The 12,479-nt window shown below is 40.5% G+C and overlaps 1 long non-coding RNA gene across 1 annotated transcript; it reads left to right on the top strand.

Annotated features, from left to right (window-relative positions):
- The first annotated feature begins 7,370 nt into the window (after positions 1 to 7,370).
- On the top strand, positions 7,371 to 11,587 carry LOC118828407. The gene is made up of 3 exons (XR_005008947.1): positions 7,371 to 7,405; positions 11,035 to 11,073; positions 11,432 to 11,587. It is a non-coding gene; the product is annotated as an uncharacterized LOC118828407 (long non-coding RNA).
- Positions 11,588 to 12,479: the final 892 nt, after the last annotated feature.

Here is a 12,479-nt window from a genome sequence, read left to right as displayed (position 1 = left end):
GGTATTGCAATGAGAGGTGATAAAGGCCTAAAGGAAGGTACTGAGCGGAGAGGAGAGGCCGTATGCAAGGGATATTGCAGAGGCAGGAACAGCAATATTTGGCAATTTGGATACATGGAGTTAGGTGGGAGGAAGGAATGGAGGTGGACACCAATCCAAACCTGTATGACTGGAAAGATGGTAGTACAGTCCAACATTTTACAAACCTTTTTTTTCTTTATTGACAGTTCTATAATGGAATTTTCCATTCAGGCAGCTTCCTGACCCATCTACATTTGCAATAGTCCAGGGGCTGCTGAGGAAGTGGTATGGAATGTGACCATTGACTCTTGTAAGTAGGATGTCTAGCCTCCTGCCACAGCTGAGTGGTTCTTTTATTGGTTCTCTTGCTTCTTGGGGTAGATGTAACAGATCCTTGAGGGGAAGATCATCTTTCCCCTCTCCTATCCTCATCCCGCGACCCCCCTTCCCATCTCCCACAACAAGTATCCTGTATCTTGGCTTATTTTCAAAGCTCATGGTTAGAAAAGGCATGATCAATTTAAAATCCACTTTTCTCTTTTCAAACTATCTTCCTTCCTCCCCTTTAGGTGTTCTTCTGTTCTCTACTGGTGAGTAAGGGTAACTACAGGAATAAAAGGAGAGATTACATGTGGGGTAAAGGGGAAAAGGCATGATATAAACAGGTAGCTATAAAGCCACACTGGGGTCAAAGTAAAAAAAAAAAAATTCACATATTCAGAAGGCTTAGTAAAAGTCATGAAAGGGAAGGTGGAGCGACAATTTAAAGCCAGGGGAGGCATAGCACAAAGCATTTCGCAAAACCTCCAAATGAGATAATAGTCCTTTTGTGAGAGTCATGTGCCCTTGTCCATTGGATTCATCTGTGCTGCTGCAGGCTTAGGCATTAACTAGCATCTACCTTTTGTAGACCTATGGTAAGTAGGGTAAGAAGCTAGTTATCTAGACATAATCAATCAACAAGTATAGATTGGCCATGATTACCTGCAAGACACTGTGAGCAAAGACGCATTCAAAGAGGGTAGCCTAGCAGCAGAAGAGACAAAAATAAGAAAATACACCCATGAAAAGTAACTAGCTATAACAACAGCTGGGCAAAGTGCTTCACCAATATTATGTAATCCTCATGACAACTCTGGGAGGTAGGTACTACTATTATTTCTACTTTACAGATAAGGAAACTGAGGCAGACAGATTAAATGACCTGCCTAGGATTAAGTGGGTAATATATAAAGTGGAATTTGAACTCAGGTCTTTATACTTCAGGTTCATCACTCTTTCTACTTAGCTGCCTCTGAAGGTGGTATATGATTATATTAAATTAGTAGAACAATGAGTACAGTGCTACAGGAGATCTGAGGAAGGAAACCTCACTATGGGCTGTGGTGGTCAGGTTAGGTTTCACAGAGAGGGCGGAATTTGAACTTAGAAAGTTAGGTCTCAGGTGTATAAAGAGGAAAAGAGAGAACATTACAGTCGGGATGAATGATGAACTGAACAAAGGCATTGAAGCAGAAGTGAGAAAGATATGTTTAGAGGACAGGGAATGGACCAGCCTGGATGGAGTGGAATACTTATATTGGGAATCAGAAGGAGATAAAGTTAAAAAAGAAAGAGTATAAATTAAAACTGTCTTCCAAGAACATGTGAAAAGTAGTAAAAGTAAGGAGGGATAGCGAAAGTTGAATATTTTGTGTCAAAGCCTCAGAGAAATTAGGCAACTGATCAAAGGGATATTCTAGGGATGGCAGGAAGTATGGGCATGAAGAAATGTACATAAGTGATATTCCTTCACCAATATCAATACATTAAATTAAAAGGTTCCATGGATATCTCCAAGAAATTCCCTATACTCCTAACGAATTCCACTTCATTGTTGACCTTTGGTCTTTATGTAGATTCAACCAAAAGTCCAAACTACTTCTGGTTATTTAGTCATCTGATCTCTTTCCAGCATTGAATAAAGTTTATGGGTAAAGAAATTTTATTTGCAATTTCTTGTTCTAGGTTCTAAACAAACCCTAGATCTCCAGAAGGAGGACCTTCTCAGATTTCAGGAGTCCTTGATATTTTAGAACATATGAAAGGAGGAGTATCATTCAGCTATGCCAATCAATTTCCTTCACTCTCTCCTTTTAAAGGATCATAAGATGTCATATTTTTGCCTGAAAGACAAACCCGTGCTTAGGATTCCATAAGAATGTGGCTTCTTGTTTTCATCGGTCTCGGGGCTGCTTTCATGACTGAAAGAATAAAAAATAAAATAAAAAGAATAAACCAAGCCTAATCATTTGACTATTTGGTGTAACTTTAAATAGCTGTAGCATTTTTGCAATTGCTAATTAGGAGAATTAACTTGTAGTTTACATATGCTATGCATGTATCTGTTTAAACAAAAGGAATGTGGGTTTTACATCACTATTCTCCTAAGTCTTCACCTTCAGTTTTCATGGGTGACCCCAAGGCTCTGTTTGGGGCCAACTTCTCCTTTCAATCTATACTTTCTCACTTGATGATCTCAGTTCCAGTGGGTTTAATTATCATCTGTATGCAGATGACTCCAAGATCTACATATCAAGCCCTTGTCTCCATCTTGAGCTATAGTCACACATCTCTAATTGCTGCTTGAACATCTCAAACTGGATGTCCTATATGCTACTTAAACTCACCCCAAAACAGAATTCATTATCTTTTCTCCCAAACTTTCACGCCTATAAACTTCCTTATTACTCTCAAGGGCACCACCATTTTCCCAGTAACCCAGTTCTGGAATCTTTGTGTCAGTTTCAACTCTTTACTCTCACTCATACCATGGATTCATGTATTTCTTATATATTGTATATTCCCTTCTCCCCATTCCTACAGCCCCAACTTAGTTTGGGGCCTCACACAACCTAGGTGGATGACTACAATAGCCTTCTGACTGGTCTGTCTGCTTCAAATTTCTCTCTACTCCATTCCAGCCTCCCATAAGCTCCCAAAGTAATTTTTCTGTTGTTTTTGTTTGTCCTTTGTTTTTGAAGAGGAACAGTGACAGCATGGTTTGATGTCTTGACTTGTGCATGAATCGTATTTAAATGAGGCAGAGCTGCACAAAGTCATCAGCCTTACTCATTCTTCCAGAGTCATCGGAAGTCCCAGTGGCAAGACAAAAGTCAGGATGACTGATGATGGCCCGGGATGCATAGGTCTGACCGCATCATTCCTCTGCCCAGTGAACTGCAGTGGCTACCTATGACCTCCAGGATCAAATATAAAATCCTCTGACCTTTAAAGTTCTATGTAACTTGACCCCTTCCTACTTTTCTGGTCTTCTCACACCTTACCCTCCTCTATGTACTCTCTGATCCAATCATAGGTGACCAACTTGCAGTTGTACAAACATGACCCTCCATCTCCCTTGGCACCTTATCCTTACTCCTGCTCTGCTCCCTTCACCAGTGCATTTTAGTTTCCTTGGCTTCCTTCAAGGCTCAGGTCAAAGACCACCTTCTGTAAGGAGGCCTTTTCAGGTTCCCCCAGCCCCTAATGCCTTCCTCTTTCAAATTACCTTCTAGCCATTCTGTAGATATCTTGTGTTTGCCCAGTTCTTTTCATCATGTCTTTCCAATAAGATTGTGAGCTCCTCGAGTGCTGGGACTATATTTTTGTCTTTCGTTGTATCCTTAGGACTTAGTGGAACATACACACTTAATAAATGCTTGTTGACAGAGAAAAAAAAATATTTTTTTGTCCTGATTGCCAGTAATTGTCTCCTTGGGCAAGTCACTTGACCCCTTCTTGTCTCAGTTTCCTTTTTGAGAAAACGAAACCATTAATGCCTCTTGTCTTTGAACTTCACTGGGATATGGAGAAGCAAAGTTAAGTCACACACATGAAGCACTTTTAATTCTTCAGATAATGTGCCACCTCTTGTCATTCTTCTTATAAACAACATAATTTCTTTTAATTTAGGATTTACGCTAGCTTTAATTCCAGAAAGGACATGAGGTTTAATTGGATTATTCTCAAGACAAATTAGCCAAGGCTGAAGGATCTGCTGAACATAAGTAGTCTCATCTACTTGCGTTTGGGTAATAATGGGGGTGGGGGTGGGGAAGAGGGCATGTAGGAAGCTCTGAATTTGGACCATGGTTCTGCCACTCAGAACTACCTCTTTGACCTTAAGAAAGCCATCTGCCATTTTTGGGCCTCAGTTTCCCTCATCTATTGTTAATAATAATAACAAATAATAATAATAGCTAGCATTTATATAATGCATATATCATCTCAGTGTGTGTGTTTAATATTTTGACAACTATATCTCAACATAATCAGTTTCCTTTGTAATCCTATGTATTTTTAATGAATTTAAACACATTCTGAGAAAGGTCCACAGTCTTCTCCAGGCTGCCAAGACACAAATAAAGCAGTTCCAGATCTGTGAGGAAATAATCTATAATCTGGAGTTTGAAATGTGATTCTGCCACTTACCATCAAGGTGGCTTTGAACAAGGAAGCCACTCACTCTTTGGGCCTCCGTTTCCTAATCCATGAAATAAAGGGATGGCTTTTGATGACCTCTGAGGCCCCTTCTAGTTCCAAACAACACAGTTTTATAACCTGGAGGTTTCTGGAAGATAGAATTCAACCCCTACCACAAGCTCCCTAGCCCCCAGTCATGGAGTAAATAATTTATATCTGGTCGTGTTTCTCTTCTTACCGCTAAAATTAGGCTTTAAACTGAAAACATTTTCATTCGTAACTGTCATAACAAAAACTCTGGTTGGTCTTTCATGCATACATACGGTGTGCCCCACCCCCACCTACTGGATTGGCCCTCAGGGGAACCTAAAGACCTACAATTTAACCTTCCCGTGAGTGAATTGAATAACTAGCTCTGTTTACATCTATTTATGCAACATCCCTGAAGACACCAGATAAACACCTGAACCCAGTCAATTCCTAGCCTGTAACTGGAGCCAAACCTTGTAATAAATCCATCTAGCCAATCCAGAGAGGGGCAGCTAATTGTGTAATAAGAGACTTTCAATTCACTTTTGTTCTTCCAGTAGAGGTTAGCAGTTTCTCTACCCACACCCACCCCCTGGCCTCCCTACTCAAGCCACAACTAGACTAACCAAATAAAGCCCATGAATTAAGTGAAAAGTTAAATACCCAGCTTTGCAGAAAATGTGGAGATGTTATTTCCTAAGGGCTTTCTCCTCAGCATTATTATTTAGATCAGATACTTAATGGGCTTTATCCAAGCAGGAAATCAGGAGGAGGAAAAAAAAAAACGTTCAACAGAATATAGGAGAGAAAACAAACTGACATACACAGGTGCCCCTAATCTGATACGAGTAACCCCAGAGACCCCTGAGACAAAGGTCACATCCCCAGTGTTAAGGCTTCAGGATAAAATCTCTCTCCACACTTGAGATACTGTATTTGTATCACCCTTTCATAAAGGACAGCCACTCCTGGTGAATGTGTTTCGTGTTTCGTGTTTGGTGTTTCGTTTCATTTTAGGGTGGTTTTTTTTTTGGTCCAGATGTGTCATTTCATTTCTTTCCAAAGTGACCAGTGATCCCTTAAATTTGCCAAATCTAATGGTCTCTTCTTAGTCCTCATCCTTCTTGACTTCTCTACAACATTTGACACTGTTGATAACCTTCTCCTACTGGATATGTTGTCCTTTTGGGGTTTTGTGACTATTCTTTCTGGGTTCACCTTCCTGTCTAACAGGTCATTCTCAACATCTTTTGCTGACTCTTCATCCTAGTCATACTCTTTAGCTGTAGGCGACCCCTAGGTCTCTGTGCTAGGTCCTTTTACCTTTTCTCCCTTAGGTTCATTATTATCATCTCGTGGAGATGATTTTCAGACCTATATAACCAGCCCTAGACTCTTTCCTGAGAGCAAAACCCACATCTCCACTTGCCTATTAGACAGTGTGACCTTAACATGTCCAAAGCACAACTCATTATGTTTTCCAGTTTCCGTAGGAGGTTTTTCATGGGATGCCCCTCTCTTTTTATCCCTCTCCCCCAATTCCACTGCTAAGGTCTTCCCTCTTAATTATCTTTGATTACACTGTATACAGCATATATACATATACAGAGAGAGAGAGAGAGAGAGAGAGAGAGAGAGAGACAGGGAGAGCATGTTTCCTTTGTTTGAATGTAAGTTCCTTTGGGGTAGAGACTATGTCTTTCTTTGTCCTCAAGTGATTAGCACAATGCCTGCCAAACGGCACTTCATAAATTGTTGTTGCTTGACTCATCTTCATCTTCTTTCCTTTTCTAAACTTCTCTGTTACCATTGAGGATGCCACCATCTTCCCAGTTACCAAGCCCAAAACTTCAGTGTCATCCTCAAATCCTCACTCCTTTACCCTGTATAGCCAATCTCTCCATATAGCTCTCATATGGAAGACTCATGAGTTCAAATCTGACCTCAGACACTTACTAGCTGTATGACCCCAGGCAAGTCACTTTACCCTGTTTGCTTTGGTTTCCTCATCTGTAAAATGAGCTGGAGAAGGAAATGGCAAACTACTCCAGTATCTTTGCCAAGAAAATCTCAAATGCAGTCATGAAGACTCAGTCACAACTTAAAAACAGCTGAACAACAATTCATAAATACCAGTCTCCTTGTTGTCCTCTATCAAAATGGCGTATCGCACACTTCCTTGTCTTTGCAAGATCTATCTCCCACTTTGACATCCCTGGATTCTTTCAAGACTCAGTTCAAATGTCACCTTCTGTACCATGTTTTCCTAGGTTTTCCCCATCCACCTCAACCTTCCCACCTAAGGCCCCCTGCCTTCTATTCTGCATTGATTTTGTATGTATATGTTTATTTAAATGTTTCCTCCCCTATAGGTATATGAGTTCCTCAAGAACAAGAACTGTTTCTGCCTTTCTTTGTATCCCCAGCACTTAGTACAGTGCCTGTCACATAGTATTTAATAAATGCAAATTGATTGATCCTCTATGCATATAAATTCCCCTTTCACCAATGCAGATCAGCAACTCACCTGTAAGTTAAATTCCTAGGGAGTTGCCCTGGCCACTGAGAAGTTAAGTGACTTGTCCAAGGTCACAAAGCTAGTATGGGTCAGAAGTAGGACTTGAACCTGCATCTTCCTGACTCCAATGTAGACCCTTTATCGAATATGCCCATTGCAACTTTTATAACATTTGAAGGGTGCATGAGCAGTGCTTCCTAAAGGCTAACTGTGGATGATTCATTACAAATAATAATTTTTAGGAGCAAAAGGAAGAATCTGGTGGTTATAGAATTACAGAATCTTTTACCTGAGGCAGCTAAGTGGTCCTTGAGTCAAGAAGACCTGAATTCAAATCCAGCCAGGGACACTTAACAAGCAGCATGATCCTGGGTAAGTCTCTTAACTGTTGTCAGTCTCAGTTTTCTCAATTGTAAAATGAAGACTAAGAACAGCATCTACTTTGTAGGGTTGTTGAGAGATAATATTTATTAAGTGCTTAGCACAGTGCCTGGCATGTAGTAGGTGCTAAATAAATGTATATTCCCTTCCCTGCTCCCTGTTTTTCCCCTCTTAAATGGGACAATAAAACAGCATTTCCGTATTCATCACAAAAACCATCTCTTAATGATTCTGTAGGCCCTAAAAGATAAATCAATATTTCACTGTTCTTACAGATGTGACAGAAGGCGGCCAACTGTGGCTATAGTCAAACTGAAAAGTAAGGTCTTCCGCTTGCCCAGGAATGTGCTCAGCTGCCTCAAGGCAACAACAGTGAGCTAAGGCTGTGGGGCTTGTGAGTTCAAGTCTTAGTTCTTCTCCCTGACTTGTGATGAGACCTCCAAGGAAGCACTGCTCATCTTCTCTTTTCTGAACTCAATGAGAGAATTTTGGGGGGTTAGGTGGTGGTACTGGGCCTGGAGTCAAGAAAACCTGAGTTTAAATCTGGCCTTAGACATTTGCTAGCTGTGTGACCTTGGGCAAATCATTTAACCTCTATTTGCCTCAGTTTCCTTATCTGTAAAATGAGGATAATAAAAGTATCTCCCAGGATCGTTGCAAGAATTAATTAGATGATATTTGTAAAGCCCCTAGCAAAGTGCCTGGCAATCAGGCAACATTTATTAAATACCTACTTATTATTATTATTATTTGGACAAAGAAAACTTTTTAAAGTAGAAAAACACAACTCTATGCTATAGAGTAGTCCACTGCAGTGTGCAGTTCTAGACCCCATGGTGTGGGCATGAGTAGCCTCACTGATGTAGCTATGTTTGGGACTACTGGTAACTTCCTATTTCCTAACCTATTGAACATGGTACCTCATTTTTCATAAGCCATGTCTTGTACGTCATGACATTATATTCCCTGTTCCTTTGGTCACAGGCCTCAGCTTCAGGCTAGGGTGAGTGGATGGTGCAATAGCAATGTGGTTAGGGAGCCCCTCAAACTAACAGACAAGTTCTGTGGTTCACAATTAGATCAGTGTATCAAGAGGGCAGTAACAGAGTAAGAGGAAGCAAAGAGAGAGAGAGAGAGAGAGAGAGAGAGAGAGAGAGAGAGAGGAAGGAAGGAAGGAAGGAAGGAAGGAAGGAAGGAAGGAAGGAAGGAAGGAAGGAAGGAAGGAAGGAAGGAAGGAAGGAAGGAAGACTCAGTGAATGAGAAAAGGCACTTGAGAAAAAAAAGGTATTTACGGAGAGCCACTCCACTAAAAACACACTTGAGAAGTCTACCTCCTCACTCAGCTATCCATCAATAGCAATCCACATCAGGTGACATAAACTGAGGGTCTGAGATCAAGGTAAGGACTAAGATACTCAATAGAAGCCATTTTCACCTGATGAAAGTTGGAGCAGGCATTCAGACAATTACAGCAAGCCTCTTTCCACAGCTCCTTTTCATAGCAATGGACTGAAATTAAATATAGCAGTCTCGTGGAATCAATGGGGCTCTGACAGCAACTGCCTTTCCTTTACATATCCCCGACTTCTGAATGAAATCTTGGGTGGTGATCAGACCATGTGCCAAAGTCATGTCTTCCCTAAAGAAGAACACTTTATAGATAGCCTGGCACTGACCCAAATTCATTTACTGGGGAACTAATTGGCTTTGATTTCTGATTTTCCGAATTTCCCTGACAAGTATTTCTCCAGTGCCTACTATGTGCCAGACACTGTGGATACAAACAGACAGAATGAAACACCTACTGTCAATAAGCTTTTAGTTTAATGAAGGGAGGGGGGATGATTACATACTAAAAACATATTTGACATAAATATAAAATTAATAATATACACATACAACGTAGCTAAATAGGGGGTAGCTAGGTGGTGGAGTAGTTGGGGCACTGGGCTTAGAATCAGGAAGACTCAGTTGCCAGGATAGCAGCAATCATAGGCTTGCACCATCATTCTCAATTTGAAGAATATCTTAAAGGAAGAATGGGACTCCATGAAGTAGAGGAAAGGAAAGAATGAGTATGAATTCCAGGCATCTGAGTTGGCTGATGCGATTCTTCAAATCCTAGTCATCCTTCAAAACTCATTTCAAATCCTTCTTCCTACAATGAAGCCTTTGCAGGCCAGTTTCACACATTTCTCTTCCTCCTCCGAGTTCACTGCATGAATTGTATGTCTCATGTAGGACCCTGTGGTAACTTGTTTTTAACTGTCATTTACCTTTTGTATTACTATGCTACTTTTAAAGACTTATACCTTGTTTCTCCCCAACTACTTAAGTATCTTGAATGAAGCAACTATATTGTCTTGAACTTGTAGAAATGTAGCTTCTACAATGCCTAGGACAACTGTACATTGAGTAGGCATTCAGTTAAACTAAAACAACTACTATGTGCCAGACACTGTGGATACAAACAGACAGAATGAAACAACATGTACTCTCAACAAGCTTATAGTTTAATGAGAGGAAGGGGAATGATTACGTACCAGCCTCTACAATGCCTAGGACAACTGTACGTTGAGTAGGCATTTAGTTAAACTAAAACACCTGGGCACCCTTCTTTTTTCCAAAGAACCGTCTTACTTCCCAGGTAAATAAACCATCTTGAGACTGCTGTGCCCTCAAATGTACTTTGGCCATGCATGGTATGTGCTCTGCCCTCATGGTTCATGCAAATAAGTATAAGAGGAAAAGCACTGACTCTGGGTTCAGAGGAACTAGGTTCAAGTCCAGAGGAACTAGGTTCAAGTCCTGCCTCGGAGGCCCTGGAGTCAGGAGGACCTGAGTTCAAATGTGGCCTCAGACACTTACTAGCTGAGTGACCCTGGGCAAGTCACTTAATTCCAATTGCCTCTAAAAATCAAAAAATATATATTATTAATATATAATATTATTACTATAATATATAACATATAATTCATATATTAACATATAATTAATTTTTAAAATTTACATGAGCAAATAGCTTGGGTTTCTTCATCTGTAAAGTATCCCAGATTGGACAGCTTTAGATCTATGCCTCTATGATCTTCCATTGACTGCCTTCAAATGAAGGCATATAGCAGACAGCAGGAAGATGTGGCCAATACCAGACTATTCCTACATTACAGGTTAGAAAAAGAGAGAGAAATAGAAAATTGGCATCCCCTCCTAGGATCCACCAACATTTCCAATAAGGCAAAGAGCCAAGAGCTTTCATAATCCAACCATCATCTTGAGCTCATGGTAACCTTTCCCATGAGACTTCCTTCCTTTCTTCCTTTGGGAGCCTAAATATCATGAACAATTTTTCCACACTCCTTTTTCCCTCCTCCTCCCTCACTACCCCTTTCTGTCTCTATATTTAAAGAGGAGAAAGAAAAAAAAAACCTTCATTTTAATCCCCAGTGCAATTCTCCCTGCTCTTTCTTAATCCTTCCACCTGTGAGATAATTGCTGGCATTCTGGAAAGGACTCAATACTAATCATAGACTTGCATACAAAGAAACAAAACGAGCCAGATAAAACAGAAGAAAAGAAAACTCACAAGGCCAGAATTAACCAAGCTCTGACATCTCTTCCAGAAACCTAGCTGAACCAGCCTCTCTCACAATGGATAAAAGGTAAAAAATAAGAGAGGGGGTTGGGAAGGGTGGGGGGGAGCAAGAAGAAGAAGAAAAGAAATCATTGTCAGAGAATCATGGTTTTAACCTCTCCTATGCATAGAGCAGGATGAAATAACATCAAAATCCAAGAATTTAAATGAGTGGCCATTAGTAATACTTACCTGCCAACGAACCAATACTCAATAAGATTCAAGCCTATCTCATTCTTTTCCAAAGCTAGGAAATAGGAAGACAATCAATTAGCAAAAGGTCTTTCCTCCCTAATTATCCAGAATAAAAGGAGGTTGAGGTTGGGGTGCTATTTGGAAAATGATACAAAAGCTATCACCAGATCTTATCAATTCCACCTTCTCAGCCCTTCTCAGATGTGTCCGCCTCCTGTCCTCTGACACCACTACCACCCTGGCCCTGGCCCTCATCACCTCATGCCTAGACTATTGCAACAGCTCCATGGTTGGTCTCCCTGCCTCAAATCCATTTCATCTACCACTCAGCCGTCAAAGTGATCTTCCTAAAGGGTAAGTCTTACCTCCCCTTCCATGAACTCTACTGCCTCCCTATTACCTCCAGAAACAAATTTAAAGCCCTTTAGAACCCCACCCATTCCTACCTTTCTAGTCTTCTTAAACCTTAAACCTTACTTCTTTCCACCTGTCCTACAATTCAGTGACACTGGCCTCCTTTCTGTTCCTCAAACAAGACACCATTCCTTACTCTGCATTTTAACATGTTGTCTTCCATGGCTGGAATTCTCCTCATCTATGCCTTCTATCTCCGCTAAAATCTTATTTTTTTCTAGAAGCTTTTCTCAGTTCACCTTAAGGCCAATGTCTTCCTTCTGAGATTATCTCCAATTTATTTCCTCCTATACCTTGTTTGTATATAATTGTTTAAATGTTCTGTCCCTCATTAGACGGTGACTCCCCTGAAGGCAGGAACTATTTTTGTCTTTCTTTGTAACCCCAGCACTTAGCAGTGCCCAGAGCATAGCAGGTACTTAATAAATGCTTATTATTGTTATGTATTTGTTGTTCAAGGGCACCAATTCAATCTAAGATCCAGCTTACCCTGTACTCTCATCTATGGATTTGTGACATATATCAAATTGCCTTATGACAAATCCTGCTACCACAGAAATTTGATTTTCAAGCCTTTGCCAATGGACCGTTTATTTTGGACTGTTAGTTTCAGTAAAATCTAAGCAGAGTATAGGGATGGCATAAGGCCTGGACTCATGATCCCATTGGTATATGGAACTGGATGAATAAACTCCCTCTACAATGCAAGTTGGCACCTTTTCTTCAACCTATCTTCTTGAAGAGTTGCTTACAGCAGTAAGTGACTAAGTAGTTTGTATAGGATCACATAAAGCACAGTAGGACCAATGAGCCTGGACCACAGTG

The sequence above is a fragment of the Trichosurus vulpecula genome, chromosome 8 (assembly GCF_011100635.1).
Source record: "Trichosurus vulpecula isolate mTriVul1 chromosome 8, mTriVul1.pri, whole genome shotgun sequence".
Lineage (NCBI taxonomy): Eukaryota > Metazoa > Chordata > Mammalia > Diprotodontia > Phalangeridae > Trichosurus > Trichosurus vulpecula.
The sequence above is the reverse complement of the archived record's forward strand: the minus strand, read 5'-3'. Positions and strand labels throughout refer to the sequence as shown.